This window comes from Brachycentrus maculatus, unplaced genomic scaffold, assembly GCF_059751285.1.
Source record: "Brachycentrus maculatus isolate JH-2025_06_01 unplaced genomic scaffold, ASM5975128v1 h1tg000349l, whole genome shotgun sequence".
NCBI classification, from domain to species: Eukaryota; Metazoa; Arthropoda; class Insecta; order Trichoptera; family Brachycentridae; genus Brachycentrus; species Brachycentrus maculatus.
The window spans coordinates 207,501-226,792 of record NW_028281098.1 but is presented as its reverse complement, the minus strand read 5'-3'; the positions used below and the strand labels follow the sequence as shown (position 1 = coordinate 226,792).

The 19,292-nt window shown below is 33.6% G+C and overlaps 1 protein-coding gene across 2 annotated transcripts in view; it reads right to left on the bottom strand.

Annotated features, from left to right (window-relative positions):
- Rhp (GTP-Rho-binding protein rhophilin) overlaps positions 1-19,292 on the bottom strand; it is a 164,967-nt gene that overhangs the window by 77,627 nt on the left and 68,048 nt on the right. The gene's annotated exons all lie outside the window — the stretch shown is intronic.

Sequence of the window (19,292 nt, the reverse complement as noted above, 5' to 3'; positions counted from 1 at the left end):
AGTGAGGAAAGAACGGTAAAACAAATTTATGAGGCTAATGTAATTGGGAAAAGAAGCAGAGGAAGACCGATAAAAACATGACACGATCAGGTATGCCAAATACTTGAAAGTGGTCAGGTTAGGGGTCGTAACAATCGGCGGGTATGTATGAGGAGATGCATGAACGTGGAAGAGGCGAAGAATGTTTGCAAATACAGAGTGGTGTGGCGTTCTATTCTCTCTGCCTACCCCTGCGGGGAAGTGGCGTGATGGTTAGTTAGTTAGCTAGTTAAAAATGACTGGTGTTTATTTTCTTGCTAAGCAAAAGTGACTTAAATGGCCCTCCTGAACATTTTACGTTTTGGTAGTTAGTCACTTTCTCCTGTGCGACTACGATATTATTGAAATTGTATAAAAATTATATTTAAAGATTTGTTAACATTTTAGGTATTATACGTATTTGTCCCGGAAGGGTCCGGGAGGTCCCGGGTTCGATTCCCAGAGGGGAGTCTAATAAATATAAATGATTTATTAGACTCCCCTCTGGTGCATAGGGCACTGCATCATATAAACGCAGTGTTATCTCGATCGAACACACGAAGGAAAGGTGATCAGCGTTCCGCTTCAGGTACCAGTCCAGGGTAATATTGAATAAATATTAGAGTGAAAAAACACTTTTGTTTATTTAACCCCCACTGGGATTCGAGCCCGGGACCTCCAGAACGGTAGTCAAGCATGCTGACCATTACACTACGGACGCGGACATAATAAGCAAGGTGAATAATAAATGCAACTCCTATCTAAAAAAACAAATTTGGTATGAAACATCTATCGTTCCTGTATGCATTAAAATATGGAAGTCTGTGAGCATCCCAGAGCTTGAGACCTGGCATTCTAAAAAAATCAACTTCCGATATAGATAAAAAAAAATATCAGACACGTCTGGTACCTCGCGCACCCGATCGCTTAGTACCAAATAGATAAATATTATCACGATTATTTTACGTCCGTGGCGGGTGAAAGGGTTAAAGTACGTTTGACATAATTGAGGTCTCGAAGTTGACTCAAAAATGAGAAGACAAACACAACATCTGGTCTGGAATTACAGTACGAAGATAAATCGTTAACTACCTTGCGTAGATAACAAAAAAATTACTTTTCTTAAGTAAAAAAGAACATACATACATTTACAGGGCTTACAACCGTCATAGATCACTTTTTTAATCGAAAATTGACAATTTTGAGTTATGCATGTTTTCGGAATGCCCAGAAAATGTACTATATCCCAGCAAAAGCGGCATATTTTAACTTAATATTTACCCGCCACAGGGCAGAAAGTGTTGTTTTTGCATTTTGAAGAAAAGGTATTGTTTAATTCTTTTTTTGAATATATTAAATATTTTTCTAATGGAGAAAAAACCTACAGGTTTTACCTAAAAAGGTCTGTTGCACAGTAAAAGTTCAATAAGTGGCTTAATATTTATTTTTAATACATTGTGTTTTATTTTTAAACTTTAAAAACGTTCTCCTGAAAAATCAAGTTTTTTAATTTATGACGTTCTTGAAAGGAGTGAGCGACGTGTAACATTCGCCAATTCTACCCATGATTGACAAAACTATGTATATATGTAAGGCTGAGAAAGGTGAGTTGATTTATGTATTAATTTTAAATCAAACACAGATTTTTTGAGTCTACTAAGTTGTATTTTATTAACAAAAACACATAAAAAATTATATTGTGACAATTGTTTCGCTTTGTTAGGGCATTATCAAACGAATGCCCTAACAAGGCGACATTCGTTTGATAATGCCCTAACAAGGCGAAACAATTGTCACAAAATAATTTTTTATATGTTTCTATTAATAAAATACATCTTAGTAGACTCAAAAAATCTGTGCTTGATTTAAAATTAATACATAAATCAAAATGGAGTTCTACAAATTAAACGCCAAATCAATAAATAAGGTGAGTTGAGATGGTTTGGTTACGTGAATCGAATGATTGAAGAAAAAACAGTAAATCCAATTTATGAGACGAATGTAGTTGGAAATATGAGCAGAGGAAGAACGACGAAAACTTGGAGTGATCAAGTTTGTCACATACTCGGGCGTGGATAAATGAAGAGTTGGAACCATCATCGGATATGTATTAGGAGATCATAAATATGGAAGAGAAGAAGATTGTTTGCAAAGACATATTGGTTTGAAGTCATATTACGGCGACGATTGGAGATTGGAGGAGATGGACTCAGTCGTGGCATTGTTAGCAGAAGATGATTCGCTTTTAATTATATCGGCCTTTAAACTTTTCACGGTCTGCGACGAAGGGTTGTTTAGTACATGGGGCAGTCGTCTTGATAGTAATGTATGCGATGCGTGCAGACGAAACCACAGAGGCGTGCAGTCGGTCAGGCATGGCCGACCAGCAACTCAAGATGGTGTCCAATTTGCTGTTAACACAAAACAAACGTTCAGCTAAGCCCTGTGAATACACAGACTTCCATATTCTTCTTCATTTATGTTGAGACCTTGTCTTATTATTATTTTTTTGTTGTAGGCTTTGTGGCCTGTTTTTCAGAGGGATTAGCCTCCTGCGATGTTGATTCCCAGCTGTCAATCCATCTATTTGGGCTGGCAGTGAAATGCAATGTGGATGAGTCTGGATGGTTCCATCATCCTCATATGCGCATAGCATTGTCTTCTATGTCACCTTCCCCACCTAACGATATCTTCCATCTCGCATATTTCTCTAATCCTGGTGTTACTTATTCTATCTCGTAGACTCTTGCCAGATTTGCTCCATAGAGTCTTCATTTCTGACACTCTCAGCGCGTTTTTTGCTACTGCGTCGTCGTTCTGCATTCGATCCCATATATTATATATCGTGAATCGCACACAAGTTTTATATGTATTAATTTAGCTGCCGATCCTAATGTCAGTGTTTTTTCCATACAGAATTTTTCAGGCATCCTGAGATGACTGCAGCCTTGTTTATTTTCCCCATCACTTCACATGGTAGATACATAAGACTACACAGGTCCACACTCAGGTATTTTAACTTTTCCACCTGTTCCACTAAGACCCACAGTCCACAGTCACGAAGACAGAACACCATGCTTTTTAGTCTTTGTAGCTGATAAAGTCATCTTGTATTTTTGGGTAGCGAGAAGAAAATCGTGCAAGAGTAATTGCATATCCTTCAGGTGTTGAGACGTCAAAATGTAAAAATAAAATCATTTCAAAAATATATGTATATCTTCTTCCTGGCTACGTCCCAACTTATAGTCTTTGTAGACTGCTGGGGTCAGCTCTCCTCGTCCTCAGATTGTAAGTCCTTCTGTCATGAACAACGTCACCAAGGCCATGTCTTCGAATAATGCTCTCTCAGCTTCCATGAGTTTTTTGGTCTTCCTCTAGATATCTTTTGAGTAAGATCCATTGCTATTGCCTGGTTTGGTATATGACGTTCTTTAAATTGATCACTTTACTAGAATAGCAATTAACACTTGCAGACAATTTTATAATATTAATCATGATATCATTTTGAAACCTGAGTCATACCACGCTCTGATGGGCATCTGAGAAAAATAACAAAATCTTTATTTTTCCACAAGACAATGAAATATCTTCACAGCTCACAGCCTCGCACAGTAACTAGCCTATTAAAAATATAATCAGCAAAATTATTTGCGGAAAATGCTTCCTTATTTCCATAATTAAATCAGCATCCAGTGTTGAAATAATTATAAAGTTCTAGCGCCAGATAAACCTTGGAATGCTCAGGCTTCCATCTTCTCTCGTATAAAAACGATAGATGTTTTATCTCAAGTTGAGACACATTTATATTTATTTATTTAAAAAAAATTTTTTGACATCTCATCAAAGATGAAGAAGAATATGGAAGTCTGGGCATTTACGGGGCTGACGAACCAAAGCTTCTTAACATCTCACCAATAGATGTTTCTAGTGAAGTTCTAGTGATTCAAGAACAAGGTTTCTAAATTGGTTCATATATACAGAACTTCCAAGAATTTGAGTAGTGTGGTCGTCAATAATGGGTAGAATTGGTGAATGTTACACGTGTGTAAAGTGATCACTTAAACCAGCCTATGACGGTCGTCAGCCCCGTAAATGCCCAGACTTCTATATTCTTCTTCATCTTTGATGAGATGTCAAAATATAATGTCAAAAAATAAAATGCAATATAAATGTTCTGTAATAGCCTAAATGTAAAAAAAATAACTCCTGAGCAGAGATAATCCAGATTTGTGAACTAGTATTTGGACACACTCAAAATAATGTAAAGGAAGGGAAGTTTGGGTTGAATCCCTTCTACACAATTGAGCATAAATAAAGGAAGTGTGTTCACTCACTTCCTGCAGGTAATAAAACAACTTGTACTTACGCTGTTTACACTCCGAACCAAACGAAGCTCTGTTAGGCCGACGCATTGTTCATTGTCCAATTAAAAGAGCAGTAACAAAATGAGAATTGTCATTAAATTGGAGCATATATCGCTCACTTATTTCAACAACGTCACACATCAAAAATCGTAAATTTTCAGTTGTGCATGTTTTCGAAATGCCCAGAAAATGGACTATATCCCAGCTAAAGCGGCGTATTTTTAACTTAATATTTACCATATTATTTTTTGACATCTCATCAAAGATGAAGAAGAATATGGAAGTCTTGGCATTAGCGGGGCTGACGACCGTCATAGGCTGGTTTAAGTGATCACTTTACACACGTTTAACATTCACCAATTCTACCTATTATTGACAACCACACTACTCAAATTCTTGGAAGTTCTAAATATATGAACCAATTTAGAAACCTTATTCTTGAATCACTAGAACTTCACTAGAGACATCTATTGGTGAGATAAGAATTGAGTAGTGTGGTTGTCAATAATGGGTAGAATTGGTGAATGTTACACGTGTGTAAAGAGATCACTTAAACAAGCCTATGACGGTCGTAAGCCCCGTAAATGCCCAGACTTCCATATTCTTCTTTATCTATGTTGAGGTGTTAAAAAAATAACCTATACTTTCTGTTTCAAATCTGAACATCAATTATTATAAAAAAAAACATCGTATGCACCTTAAAAGGACACTTTTCAACAACATTTTATATTTTTTATTTCTTCTTATGATACTTAGACTTCCATATTCTTCTTCATCTTTGTTGAGATATCAAATTATAAATAAATCCTATTTTTCAAGTTGGTGTTGCGATATGTGATCATCAATATGGCATTGACTTTAAAAAACATTACGAAAAAAAAATCTTTTAATATTACAGAATGCTTTTAATCGCTACCAATAAAAATTAATGTTTTTCTTTATATCAGATATCAAGGAGAAAGCTGTTTCGGCCCGATGAGCGTTTTGAATCTAAAGAAGACCTTAAAACTCAAGGTCTGCTAACCCAGCCAGGCAGAACACATACTATATAGTATGTAGAGTACAGTAGGGAACAGATCAGACAGTTCCATTCAATGAACAGTTGAGTTGAAGACTGTCTGTTGCCTTTTGTATGCTGACGATGCTGTGTTTCTTGCCGATAGTAGAAAAAACCTGCAGAAGCGGGTGACAAGGGTGTATAATGTGTGCAAGGAAAATTATTAATTAGTTCTTCATCTTGTTGAAGGCCTCGTAGCCTGTTTTTAAGAGGGATTAGCCTCCTGCGAAGTCGATTCCCAGCTATCGACCCATCTCTTTGTTGGTCTGCCCGGCAGTCGTCTGCCATGGGGTTGGCCGTAAAGTGCGATGTGGGGGAGTCTGGATGATTCCATTCTCCTCACATGCGCATACCATTGTTTCCTTCGTTGCCTTTCCCGCCTAACGACATCTTCGATCTCGCATATTTCCCTGATCCTGGCGTTTCTTATTCTATCTCGAAGAGTCTTGCCTGATATGCTTCTTAGAGTCTTCATTTCTGACATTCTAAGCGCGTTTTTTGTGGCAACGGTATCCGCTTTACTTTCGATTCCATACGTCATGATGGGTCGGACACAAGTAATTCGTTAATGTCATCAAATCCAAAGTTATGGTTTTTGAAAGAGATTACTGTAGATCTGGGTGCATAATAGTAGTTGATGGGTAAATTTTGGAACAGGTAGTATATTATATTTAGGAACTGTCTTTTGTCTTTTGTATGCTGACGATACTGTCATTCTTGCCAATAGTAGAGAAAACCTGCAGGAGCTGGTGTCATAGGTGTATAGTGTGTGTAAGGAAAGTTATTAGTTAATGTTGTCAACTCCAAATGTCATGGTTTTTGAAAGAGATGAATGTAGATCTGGGTGTGAAATAGTAGTTAATGGGGAAATTTTGAAACAGATAGATGATGTCGTATATTATGTTCAAGAACTATCTTTTGCCTTTTGTATGCTGACGATGCTTTACTTCTTGCAGATAACAGAGAAGACTTGCAGGAGCTGGTGACAGAAGTCTATAATGTGTGCAAGGAGAGTAATAAGTTAATGTTGTTAAATCCAAAGTCATGGTTTTGAAAGAGATGACTGTAGATCTGGGTGCAAAATAGTAGTTAATGGGGAAATTTTGGAAAAGGTAGATGATATTGTATATTTGGGAACTGTCTGTTGCCTTTTTTATGCTGACGATGCTGTGCTTAATGCCGGTGGTAGAGAAAACGTGCAGGAGCTGGTGACAAAAGTGTATAGTGTGTGCAAGGAAAGTGATTTGCTAATGAATGTCTAGCAAACCCAAAGCCATGGTTTTTGAAAGAGATGAATATAGATCTGAGTGTATTGGTGTAGTGTATTGAATGGTAGTTGATGGGTAAATTATGGAAGAGGTAGATGATTTTCTGCATTTGGGAACTGTCTGTTGCCTTTTGTATGCTGACGATGCTGTCATTCTTGCCAGTAGTACAGAAGACTTGTAGGAGCTGGCGATAAATGTATATGGTGTGTGCAAGGAAAGTAATTTGCTGATGAATGTCCGGCAAACCCAAGGCCATAGTTTTTAAAACAGATGACTGTTGATCTGGGTGCAAAATAGTAGTTAAAGGGGAAATTATGGAAAAGGTAGATGATATCGTTTATTTGCGAAGTAAATTTTCTAGGATATATGATAGGTGTTCGAATGGCGATATAAGGAAAGAATGCAAGACTGAGATGAGCATTATCGATAAATTCAGAACATTTTGAGTGTGTCCAAATACTTGTTCTGGGTTTCATCACTTAGGAGTTATTTAACATTTTTGACATCTCAACAAAGATGAAGAAGAAAATGCTATATGAAAACTTTTAAAATACAATCATAGATGGCTGTTGTCTCTTTGAATTTTATAACCCCCTGTTGATTTGACTGGCCTGTGACAATTAAAAAATATCGTATTATATTATACTGACCCATTTCACACGTTTAATTCCATGTTTCTAAAAAATATATGTAATGTGTACAGTTCCGACATTTTATGACTAAAAATAGGTTAAGTATTTGAAATATTTTACTAAAACAACATAAACTTATATTAAAAGTGAATGAAAAAGCGATCTACTGATGGATGAAACTAATTAACAAACCATCACGCCGCTTCCCCGCAGGGATAAGCAGAGAGAGTGCCATACCACACTGTCTTTGCAAACATTCTGCGCCTCTTTCGCATTCACGAATCTCCTCATATATAAGTACCTACCGTTTATTTATCAATGATTTGTCTAAGAAATATTTTATTTTAACATTTTATTATTTCAACGAAAGCTTTTATTATTTCGAGGAAATACTTTTTTTATTTTTATTTTATTATTTCGATGAAAGTTTTTATTTTAATTTTTGAATACGTATTTCGATGAAAAAAATGTTTTTTTAAAATGTATTTCAAGTATTTGATAACCAAGTATATTAATTACTTGAAAGTGGTCAGGTCAGGAGTCAGGAATAATTGGCGAGTATGTATGAAGAGATGCATGAATGCGGAAGAGGCGAAGATCGTTTGCAAAGACTGAGTGGGTGGCATTCTATTCTCCCTGTCATCTAGTAATGATGTCGGTAAAGACGAAACCCGGTAAAAAATGTGAAAAAAAGCCACATACTTATGTAGTAGTTTTTAATATATAAAATGCAGTTCCACCAAGAAATGTCAGTACAAAATTCAAATCCAATAAAACGTTAATTGATTTTTTTTATTAAATCCATTAAAGTTAATGGATAATCAAATACGATATTAAATTTCTGCAACTTTAAAATCTATAATAATTTCTATTTTACTAAATTAAATTATATATATTTCGACCACGTTCGTTTTTATATTATATCAATAACAATTACATATGCGAATACCTCTAAGTGAAACTTGATTTGAGACATTCTCTCAATTTGTAATATATGTGTACATACATAGAATCTACTACCGAATATAAATTACAAATATGACTGTCTAATTTATTGATATAATATACGTTAATTCATGAGTAATTCATAGAAAATGAATGTTTTTAAAGATATTAATTTAACCAATGAAAATTGAAAATTAAAATGAGAGTGTTCAATTGATTATATTTTTTTGAGTATTTTTTTATTAAGAAAAGTATTTGTAAATAAAATGTAACTTTGTTTTAAAATCACTATAAATATTTTATCATAACTTAATTATAATGTCTACCGGTTTCGAAGCTTACCGCTTCTTTATCAAGACTAAATAATACTAAAACACTATCAACTTAAAAAAATTCAAAATATTTTGACGGTTATGCAAAGGAGGTTTTATAAAAATATTTGCGTTTGCATTAATTACATAAAAAAAAAAAATTTTATACTACCATTATTAGAAATAGGTATCAAATTGTGTTCAAAGTGGGTTCGAACCGAGAAACTCTGACTTAAGAGTCCGCGACACTAACCACGGGACCACAACCCGACACACTTTCATTTTAACTTTTTACATTTTACTTTTTTTTGACATCTCAATATAAATTAAGAAGAATATGGGAGCCTGGATATTTACAGGGCTTAAGACTTGTCAAAGGCTGGTCAAGTGATCACATCACACACGCGCAACATTCACCATTCGACCCATGAATGACAACCACACTACCCGAATTAATGAAACTGCTTCTTTTTCTTCTTCTTGTTGGAAGCCTTGTGGCATGTTCATAAGAGGGATAAGCCTCATGCGATGTCGGTTCCCAGCTGTCAATCCATCTCTACCTTCTACCTTGGGGTTGGCCGTGCAGTGCAATGTGGGGGAGTCTGGATGGTTCCATTCTCTTCACATGCGCATACCATTGTCTCCTTCGTTGCCTTCCCTTCATTTCTCTTATCCTGTTATAAGGAATTCTATCTCGTAGACTCTTGCCAGATATACTCCTTAGAGTACTATACTAAATATTTTTTTAAATTGCGATTGGCGATTCAATTTGCATATTAATATTATTTTTTTATTTATTTTCTAACATACAAATAATTAAAAATACAATCATGTGCTCTCACTCAGTTTTCCTGTGCCGAGGGCACATTTTACAATACTTATTTATAAAATTATATGAAAGAAAATTGTTTATGACATCCAATCAAATACGACATGACATAATGATGCGATCTAGTTCAGATCTACCCACCTCCATTATGCATTTATGAATAGATCTTTTGTATTAATTTTGAGTTTTTAATGACTTTATGGATAGCGGAAGCAGGCTGCACAACCTTATTGCATAATAATCAAACATCCTTTGAGCAATAAAGGTATGTGCTAGGTTTCGCTTGACGTATTTCTGTGTTTTAAATCTTAGAGTTCTATCTATGTTTCGTTACTATAAAGCTTGTCAATTGTGATTTGAGTGCTTTGCTGGGAGGTGCTTTCTTGTGTTATGTTAGAGTAATTCCCAAAAGCACATGTCGCTCACTCCTTTCAAGAACGTCATAAATAAAAAAACTTGATTTTTCAGGACAACGTTTTTAATGTTTAAAAATATAACACAATGTATTGAAAATAAATATCAAGCCACTTATTGAACTTTTTTCTGTGCAACAGATCTTTTTAGGTAAAACCTGAAGGTTTTTTCTCCATTTGAAAAATATTTAGTATATTTTAAAAAATAATTAAACAATACCTTTTCTTCAAAATGCTAAAACAACACTTACTGCCCTGTAGCGGGTAAATATTAAGTTAAAAATATCTCTCTTATGTTGGGATATAGTACATTTTCTGGGCATTCCGAAAACATGCACAACTGAAAATTGTCGTATGTCGCTCACTCCTTTCAAGAACGTCATAAATCAAAAAACGACAATTTTCAGTTGTGCACGTTTTTGGAATGCCCAGAAAATGTACTATATCCCAGCAAAAGCGGCATATTTTTAACTTAATATTTACCCGCTACAGGGCAGAAAGTGTTGTTTTTGAATTTTGAAGAAAATGTATTGTTTAATTATTTTATTGTAAATATACTAAATATTTTTCAAATGAAAAAAAAACCTTCAGGTTTTACCTAAAAAGATCTGTTGCACAGTAAAAAGTTCAGTAAGTGGCTTGATATTTATTTTTAATACATTTTATCGTATTTTTAAACTTTAAAATCTTTCTCCTGAAAAATCAAGTTTTTTGATTGACGACGCTCTTGAAAGGAGTGAGCGATATAATGTAATTGATTAAATAGTACATTAAAAGACTTACATATTATGTAGAAGTAGGCAACTGAAGTAACTTACCTGAAAGGAAAAGAAAAAAAATCGTTAGTTGAAATCATTATTATATTTTTTTTAATTAAAAGATAAATATTTTTGTTTTTATTATTTAAAAAATACTTCACTTTCATACTATTTCTGTGAGCCTGAGCGGCTAGTTATTAATAAAAATGGTATTAAATTGTGGTAGAGTGTGTTCGGATCCAGAAACTCTGACTCAAGAGTCCGCGACACTAACCACGGGACCACAACCCGACACATGATATATATATATATATATATATATATATATATATATATATATATATATATATATATATATATATATATATATATATATATATATATATATATATATATATATATATATATATATATATATATATATATATATATATATATATATATATATATATATATATATATATATATATATATATATATATATATATATATATATATATATATATATATATAAGAAATAAAATATTAAAACGTATTCATCCTTCCTTCTGAACCTAATTCTAGAATTGCGGGCATAATTTCCAAAATGATAACTCGTATGACCATGTTAATTAAGATTAAATGTAATTATCTGAAATATTTTTTGGTAGAATATACTTGGGTGATAGAGAAATAAGTGCTTAAAGTTATACCTGCGCCGGGCCAGACATTGTGGCCCACGGAGCTGCCTACTAGAATCATACGGGCCAGAATGTCTGGCCTACAGAGTGGTAAGAGTTAAACATTCTTCAAACCCTTATCCGCACCCCGATGATGCATAGAGCACTGCATCATATCATAAACGCAGTGTAATCTTGATCGTTAACACACGAAGGAAGGGTGATCAGCCCTCCGCTTCAGGTACCAGTTCAGGGTAATATTAAATAAACATTAGAGTGAAAAAATCACTAATATTTATTTTCACCCCCCCTGGGAATCGAACCCGGGACCTCCAGCGCGGTAGCCGAGCGTGCTGACCATTAAACTACGGAGGTGGACACAATAACGGAGAGTTAAACATAATATATTAAATATGTTACCATAATATGGTACATATGCTCCTCTGAAATTTCTGCATTTAGTAAGTGTACCTTGAATAGAAAAAGTTTTCCGGACAACTAACATAAAGTAATAAAAAAACAAAAAACGAATAAAAAAAATAAAAATAAAAAGTCTACAAACATTTTTATTGACCTGGTAGTATTTTTTTGCAACCAGGAAGTAGTCGTACAAATTGAAGCCAACTACTGCCGAATATTTTAGAGGAACAGAAATGAGACCAGTGGATGGTCTAGATTTTTATATTATGCAAGATAGCTCAGTACCTATCTATCTTGTCGCTTAAATTAAATTGCTAAATGAGTGCGAATTAAAAACGAAACAGCCGAGTGAAAAATTACATTTATTATGTGCTAGCTCTCCGGGGCTCTAGCGGGTAGAATCAAAGGTCGCATTCTCCAAAAAAATCAATTAAAAATGTAAGAAAAAAACAGATTACTATAATTTTAAAAAAGAGAAACATTCGTGTTTTCCTTATTTACAAAAATGAAAAAAACTTGATTTTTCAGGAGAACGTTTTTAATGTTTAAAAATATAATACAATGTATTAAAAATAAATATCAAGCCACTTATTGAACTTTTTACTCTGCAACAGATCTTTTTAGGTAAAACCTGGAGGTTTTTCTCCATTTGAAAAATATTAAGTTTATTTAAAAAAACAATTAAACAATACCTTTTCTTCAAAATACAACATTCTGGCCTGTAGCGGGTAAATATAAAGTTTAAAATATGCCGCTTTTGCTAGGATATAGTATATTTTCTGGGCATTCCGAAAACATGCACAACTGAAAATTGACGATTTTTGATTTATGACGTTCTTCAATGGAGTGAGCGATATGTGTGTACAGGTAACCGTCGTTTTACGCCGGGGTTGTGTTCCGATATACGCCGGCGTAAAGTTAACATTAATATATTGGACAATATATTTTTTATTTATTAATTTTATAAAAAAGAGAAATATTTGTGTTTTTATGAATAAAACAAATATTTCACTTTCATACTATTTCTGTGAGCCTAAGCGGCTCATTATTAGAAATAGGCATCAAATTGTGGTAGAGTGGGTTTCAACCGAGAAACTCCGACTTAAGAGTCCGCGACACTAACCCCAGGACCACAACCCGACACATAAATATAGTTTTCTATATATTTTTTTGACATTTTAACATAGGTGAAGAAGAATATGGAAGTCTGGGAATTTACGGGGCTTACTTACCCGGGGAAATAATAAAAAAATAACTCCTAATTGGAGATAATCCAGATTTGTGAACAAGTATTTGAACATATTCAAAATGTTGTCTAAAAAAATTACTTACATCTTTTAAACATCCAAATCATCATCATCCATATTAAGATGTCAACAAAATAATACAAGCTATATAAAAGTTAGCTTCTACCATGTACTGTCCGTTCATATTTATTTTACCTCTGATTTATTTTTATTCATATTTATTTTATTTTATTTTATTTATGTTCATATTTATTTTACTTTATACATATTTATAATATACACATTTATTTTATGTATGTTCATATTTATTTTACCTCTGATTTATATTTACAAAAAAAAAACATAACAACTCGAGGTTAAATAAATATAGATTGATTCACTGTAGTCAGTTGCTCAGTTAAAAATATATTTTTTGAAATTTCAAAATGGAGATAGGTGCTCTTGATTTTACACTTCACTGCTCCACTTTACACTACAAAGCAATTCAGACAAGTCCAATTTATTGATAGGAAATGATTTTCGATGAGTATTCACTCAACAGCTAACTGATTTATGGACGCGAACCTATCAGGCTTACAATTTCTTCGAGTTACGCTTCATTTGCCTTCCAGTGGCATCTTCCGCACTGATTATCCAATCGTTACGAATAATTTCATTAAAATAAACATTTCCTTACACACGACTAATTTCAATATACGGTACGTGATGGAATATCAAATCAAGCTATAACGATGGCAAATAATGCACAGAAACCCAGCTAAATAAAAAAAAATAAAAACAGGAAAACGATTTAAATATACCGAGTGGCGCAAAATGAATCACCCTATCGGAATATGTCATAATTTTTGCAAATGGCGTTGTACGTCAATCATATTTGACATTTGTAAACTAGACAGCTGCAGTATACAAATAAATTGATAAAATGGCACAAATGTTTATCAACACTGGCGGCAGCCAATTGGCGAATATGATATTTTCCACTTAACAGAAAAAATGTAAAAGTCGAAATAAAGATTTCAATCACAATTTTTTTTTATTTGGTAAAAAAATATTCAAAAACAAAATTAATTTAGCACCACGCTTAATCTGTTTGTGTACTGCAGCTGTCTAATTAAAAAAAAAATGTCAAATTTGATTGACTTACGATGCCATTAGAAAAAATTATAACATCTTTCGATAGATCTTATCGTCTTTATAAACTGCTGGGGTCAGCTCTCCTCGTCCTCAGGTTATAGGTCCTTCTGTCATGGACAACGTCACCTAGGCCATGCCTTCGAATCATGTTATCTTCCTGCAGCATCCATGAATTATTTGGTCTCCCTTTAGATGTCTTTCGAGGAAGATCCATGGCGATCGCCTGGTTCACAATATGATCAAGTTCTCTGCGTTCTATGTGCCCATACCATCTCAATTGCCTTTCCTCTACCTTACTATTGATGTCTGTGTCACCCAGGCTTTCACAAAACAATTAAAATATACAAATAATATTATGATTTCAGAATTAAAATAATAAATATGAGGTTATTATTTCTTACAAAATAAAATAAAATAATATTATCAAACATCAAACTTGTTTAACGTATTACGCTGTGTAAATAATAATATACCGTTTTCAATATCGCATATTTATTTTTCATGTTTTGTAAACGTAATTACAGTACGGTCGTAAGTCCCAGAATTCTATATTCTCTTTGTTGAGATGTCGAAGAGTAATATAAATAATAAAATAAAATTGAAAAAATCTATACGGTTATTTTATTAAAATATAATAAAATAGTTTATGTATTAATTTTAAATCAAACACAGATTTTTTGAGTCTACTAAGTTGTATTTTACTAACAAAAAACACATAAAAATTATATTGTGACAATTGTTTCGCCTTGTTAGGGCATTAGTTAGGTATAGATATAAGGGTACAGACCTACATCCCCCATTAGCTACTGTTGTCTCCCATAAATTATTGCTGCACGTGTTAAAACTGTCACTTAGAACTGTATAGCTACATAAGGACCGTAGTCCATTTGATCTTCACATTCGTTTGATAATGCAGGGGTAGGCAGAGAGAATCGAACGCCACATCACTCTGTCTTTGCAAACATTCTTTGCCTCTTCTACATGCATGCATCTCCTCATACATACCCGACGATTATTACGACTCCTGACCCGGCCGCTTTCAAGTATTTGACATACCTGATTGTGCCAAGTTTTCCTCGGTCGTCCTCTGCTTCTTTTTCCAACTACATTCGCCTCATAAATTTGTTTAACCGTTCTTTCTTCACTCATACGCTCCACATGTCCAAACCATCTCAACACACCTTTCTTAATTTTATCGATAATGCTTATCTCAGCCTTTCGTTCTTTCCTTATTTCATCATTCGAACATCTATCAAACATCGTTTTGCCACACATTCGTCTGAGGGATCGCATTTCGACTGCATTCAGTCTGCTTTCATCCTTCTTTTGCCAACTCCATGCTTCGCTTCCATACATAAGGATTGGAACCAGAACTCCATTGTGTACTGCCAGTTTAGCTTCCGCTGATAGATTATATAAATAATAAAATGAAATTGTTCATTTTATTATTTATATAATTTATATAAAATCTATATATTGTGGTTATTTTATTAAAATGCAGTTCCACCAAGAAATGTCAGGCAGTAATCACATAAAATTACGACAAAAATGTACATGTTACATTAAAAGCTAGGCATTTTTCCCAACAGATAAATACACAGGTTTCCAGTATGTAACTGGCTTCGTAAGAAAGGCATAATAAGTGTGCTTATGTATTGAACATAACAAGTTCCTCATTCCACAGAGTTACATCACTCCTCTGAGCATTGGACAATTTGTTCCACCAACACTGTCGCGAGAGAAAAAGACGTAAAAATAGACAAACGCAAAAATAGGACTATTCATTCTTCTGACTATTGGAGAAGCTCTGCTGATAAAATGTACTCCAATTGTATTAATATATAATAATAATAAACCCTTATCCGCACCCCAATGGTGCATAGGGCACTGCTTCATATAAACGCAGTGTTATCTCGATCGTTTACACATGAAGGATAGGTGATCAGCCCTCCGCTTCAGGTACCAGTCCATTCAGTCTACTATAATAGAGAGATACCTATAATATAAATTTGCATAGATCTCAATATTATTAATATTTAAAGCATTTACTTTGTGGTTAGTCATTTTTACTTATTTATTTTTTTACAAAAATGTTAATAAAATTAGTATACAACCACTCACCGAGATTTTTACGTCTACCGGTTTCGAGACGTACCCGTCTCTTCGTCAGGACAATCACTAACACAGCATGCAAACAATACTACCCTTCACCACCATAGCACCATTAGTATTGTTTGCATGTAGTATTGTTTGCATGATGCACCAGTAGTATTGTTTGCATGCTGTGTTAGTGATTGTCCTGACGAAGAGACGGGTACTTCTCGAAACCGGTAGACGTAAAAATCTCGGTGAGTGGTTGTATACTAATTTTATTAACATTTTTGTAAAAAAATAAATAAGTTGTATAGATCCTTCGATAACACTGAAATAATCGATGGAAAAAGAGATCTATTAAATTCAACCCAGTTTCTCTCAAGAATTCGTGTTGAAATGACAAGCAGACATAGTATAGTGCTGTGTAGTATAGTAGAGTAGTATAGTAGCGAGTTTAGTATGGGAATCACGCCAGTATTAGCGGTTAGTGAACAAGCATTATTGATGTTACCAGAAAACGTGACATGGAAAAATTAATAATCAATATCGCTACGTGTTTTCTTTTAAACATTTTATTCATATCATGATGATTATTTCACAGTATTCGATAAATCGCAAGTTAAGTTTCTATAAACCCATAACATTTGAAATAATTGGATTTTTTTCTTGAAACACCGTTTTTGTATTGAATAAATATAATTTTCTTCTAAATAAGTATACGTTCTGGAGGTCCCGGGTTCGATTCCCAGGGGGGGTCAAATAAATATAAGTGATTTTTTCACTCTAATATTTATTCAATATTACCCTGGACTGGTACCTGAGGCGGAGGGCTGATCACCTTTCCTTCGTGTGTAAACGATCAAGATAACACTGTGTTCATATGAAGCAGTGCCCTATGCACCATTGGGGTGCGGATAAGGGTTTTATACTGTATAATTATTTCACAGTATTCGATAAATCGCAAGTTAAGTTTCTTTAAACCCAGGTAACATTTGAAATAGTTTTAATTTTTACTTGAAACGCCGTTTTTGTATTGAATATACTTATATATATATTTTTTCTAAATAAATATACAGTATTGAAAAAAAAGAAATATTGAAAGGTCACGAGTTTAAAAAATATGTAAAAATATTTTTTGATAAATTCTCTAAAAAACAAACTTAACTTCAATAAATATATATTTTTTATTTCATGTGAAATGACGTCCGGTTCTCAGCGCATACGTACGCCTAATGAATTATATTATTGCCAGTAAGGGCTTAATGATGGGTACCTACAGCGTATATATATATATATATATATATATATATATATATATATATATATATATATATATATATATATATATATATATATATATATATATATATATATATATATATATATTTTTTTTTTTATTATTATTTTTTTTAAACATATTAATTTTGAAATTTCTCGATTTTTTTACCTGTAAACAGCGATTTGATAATCGGTAATTGCGTGAGAATGGAGAGTGAATTTTCAAGGGCGCGACACGTTTATTAGGCACATTTCGTTACGTGAGAGAGAAGATATAACGCAGAGAGAAGGAGAAAGATTGCTATATATTCCAACGCCAAGTGACTTTCGTAAAACACCAAGTAGCAATACGTTCTTTTTCTTCTTGGTGTAGGCCTTGTGACCTGTTTTTGAGAGGGATTAGCCTACTGCAATATCGAATCCCAGCTGTTAATCCATCTCTATCTTCTACCTTGGAGTTGGCCTTGCAGTGCAATGTGGGGGTGTCTGGATGGTTCCATTCTCCTCAAATGCGCATACCATTGTCTTCTTCGTTGTCTTCCCCACCTAACGACGTCTTCGATCTCGCATATTTCTCTCATCCTGGTGTTCCTTATTCTACCTCGTAGACTCTTGCTAGATATGCTCCTTACAGTCTTCATTTCTGACACTCTTAGCGCGTTTTTTGTTACTGCGGTGTCCGCTCTGCATTCGATCCCATATGCTATGATGACTATTTTCCTTGCAATAGCCCTCGTTGTAAATGTTCATAGAACTAAATTGTCTATTATTTTAATACACGAGAGGTTGCGAATACTAAATCTGTGATTTAATTAACAACAGCATACGTGTTTTTGCGCCTAATCGCTTCAGTCATTTCTATTGGACATTAGCCAAGAGAAAGTGTTGTTCATAACAAAAGTTTACAATGCCACACCTCTCAAGTTTCTACTGGCGATAAACATTACATAAAATGCAAATATTCTCTATGCTGTCGCAGCTATTCAGTGCCTGATGTCGAGTAGTGGCTACTCTTAGCTAAAATATAATATATTATAAAATAGTATAAGATTGTTGGGTAATATATCCAAAATTAAACACGGTTATTGGATTGAATTCTACTCTCATTTACATTTATGATATCGTCCATTCCTTTCAAGAACGTCATAAATATAAAAAAAACATGATTTTTCAGGAGAACGTTTTTAAAGTTTAAAAATGTAATACAAGTTATTAAAAATAAATATCAAGCCACTTATTGAACTTCTGTGCAACAGATCTTTTTAGGTTAAACCTGAAGATTTATTCTCCATTTGAAAAATAACTAGTTTATTTAAAAAAATTATTAAACTAAGCCTTTTCTTCAAAATGCAAAAACAACACTTTCTGCCCTGTAGCGGGTAAATATTAAGTTAAAAATATGCCGCTTTTGCTGGGATATAGTACATTTTCTGGGCATTCCGAAAACATGCACAACTGAAAATTGACGATTTTTGATTCATGACATTCTTGAAAGGAGTGAGCGATATGTGACGCGTTTCGTCTTATTAGGACATGGTCAAAAACTCATGTGTTTGATAGTGTCACATTTTTTTTAAAGAGAAATATTTGTGTTATTATTATTTACACAAATATTTCAATTTCATACTATTTCTGTGAGCCTAAGCAGCTCATTATTAGAAATAGGTATCAAATTGTGGTGGAGTGGGTTCGAACCGAGAAACTGACTAAAGAGTCCGCAATACTAACCACGGGACCACAACCCAACACATATACTATCATATACTTACATATATGTAAATAAAAGTAGAATTCAATCCAATAACCGTGTTTAATTTAGGATATATTACCCAACAATTCAATATGGAATTCTACCAACTGTCCGC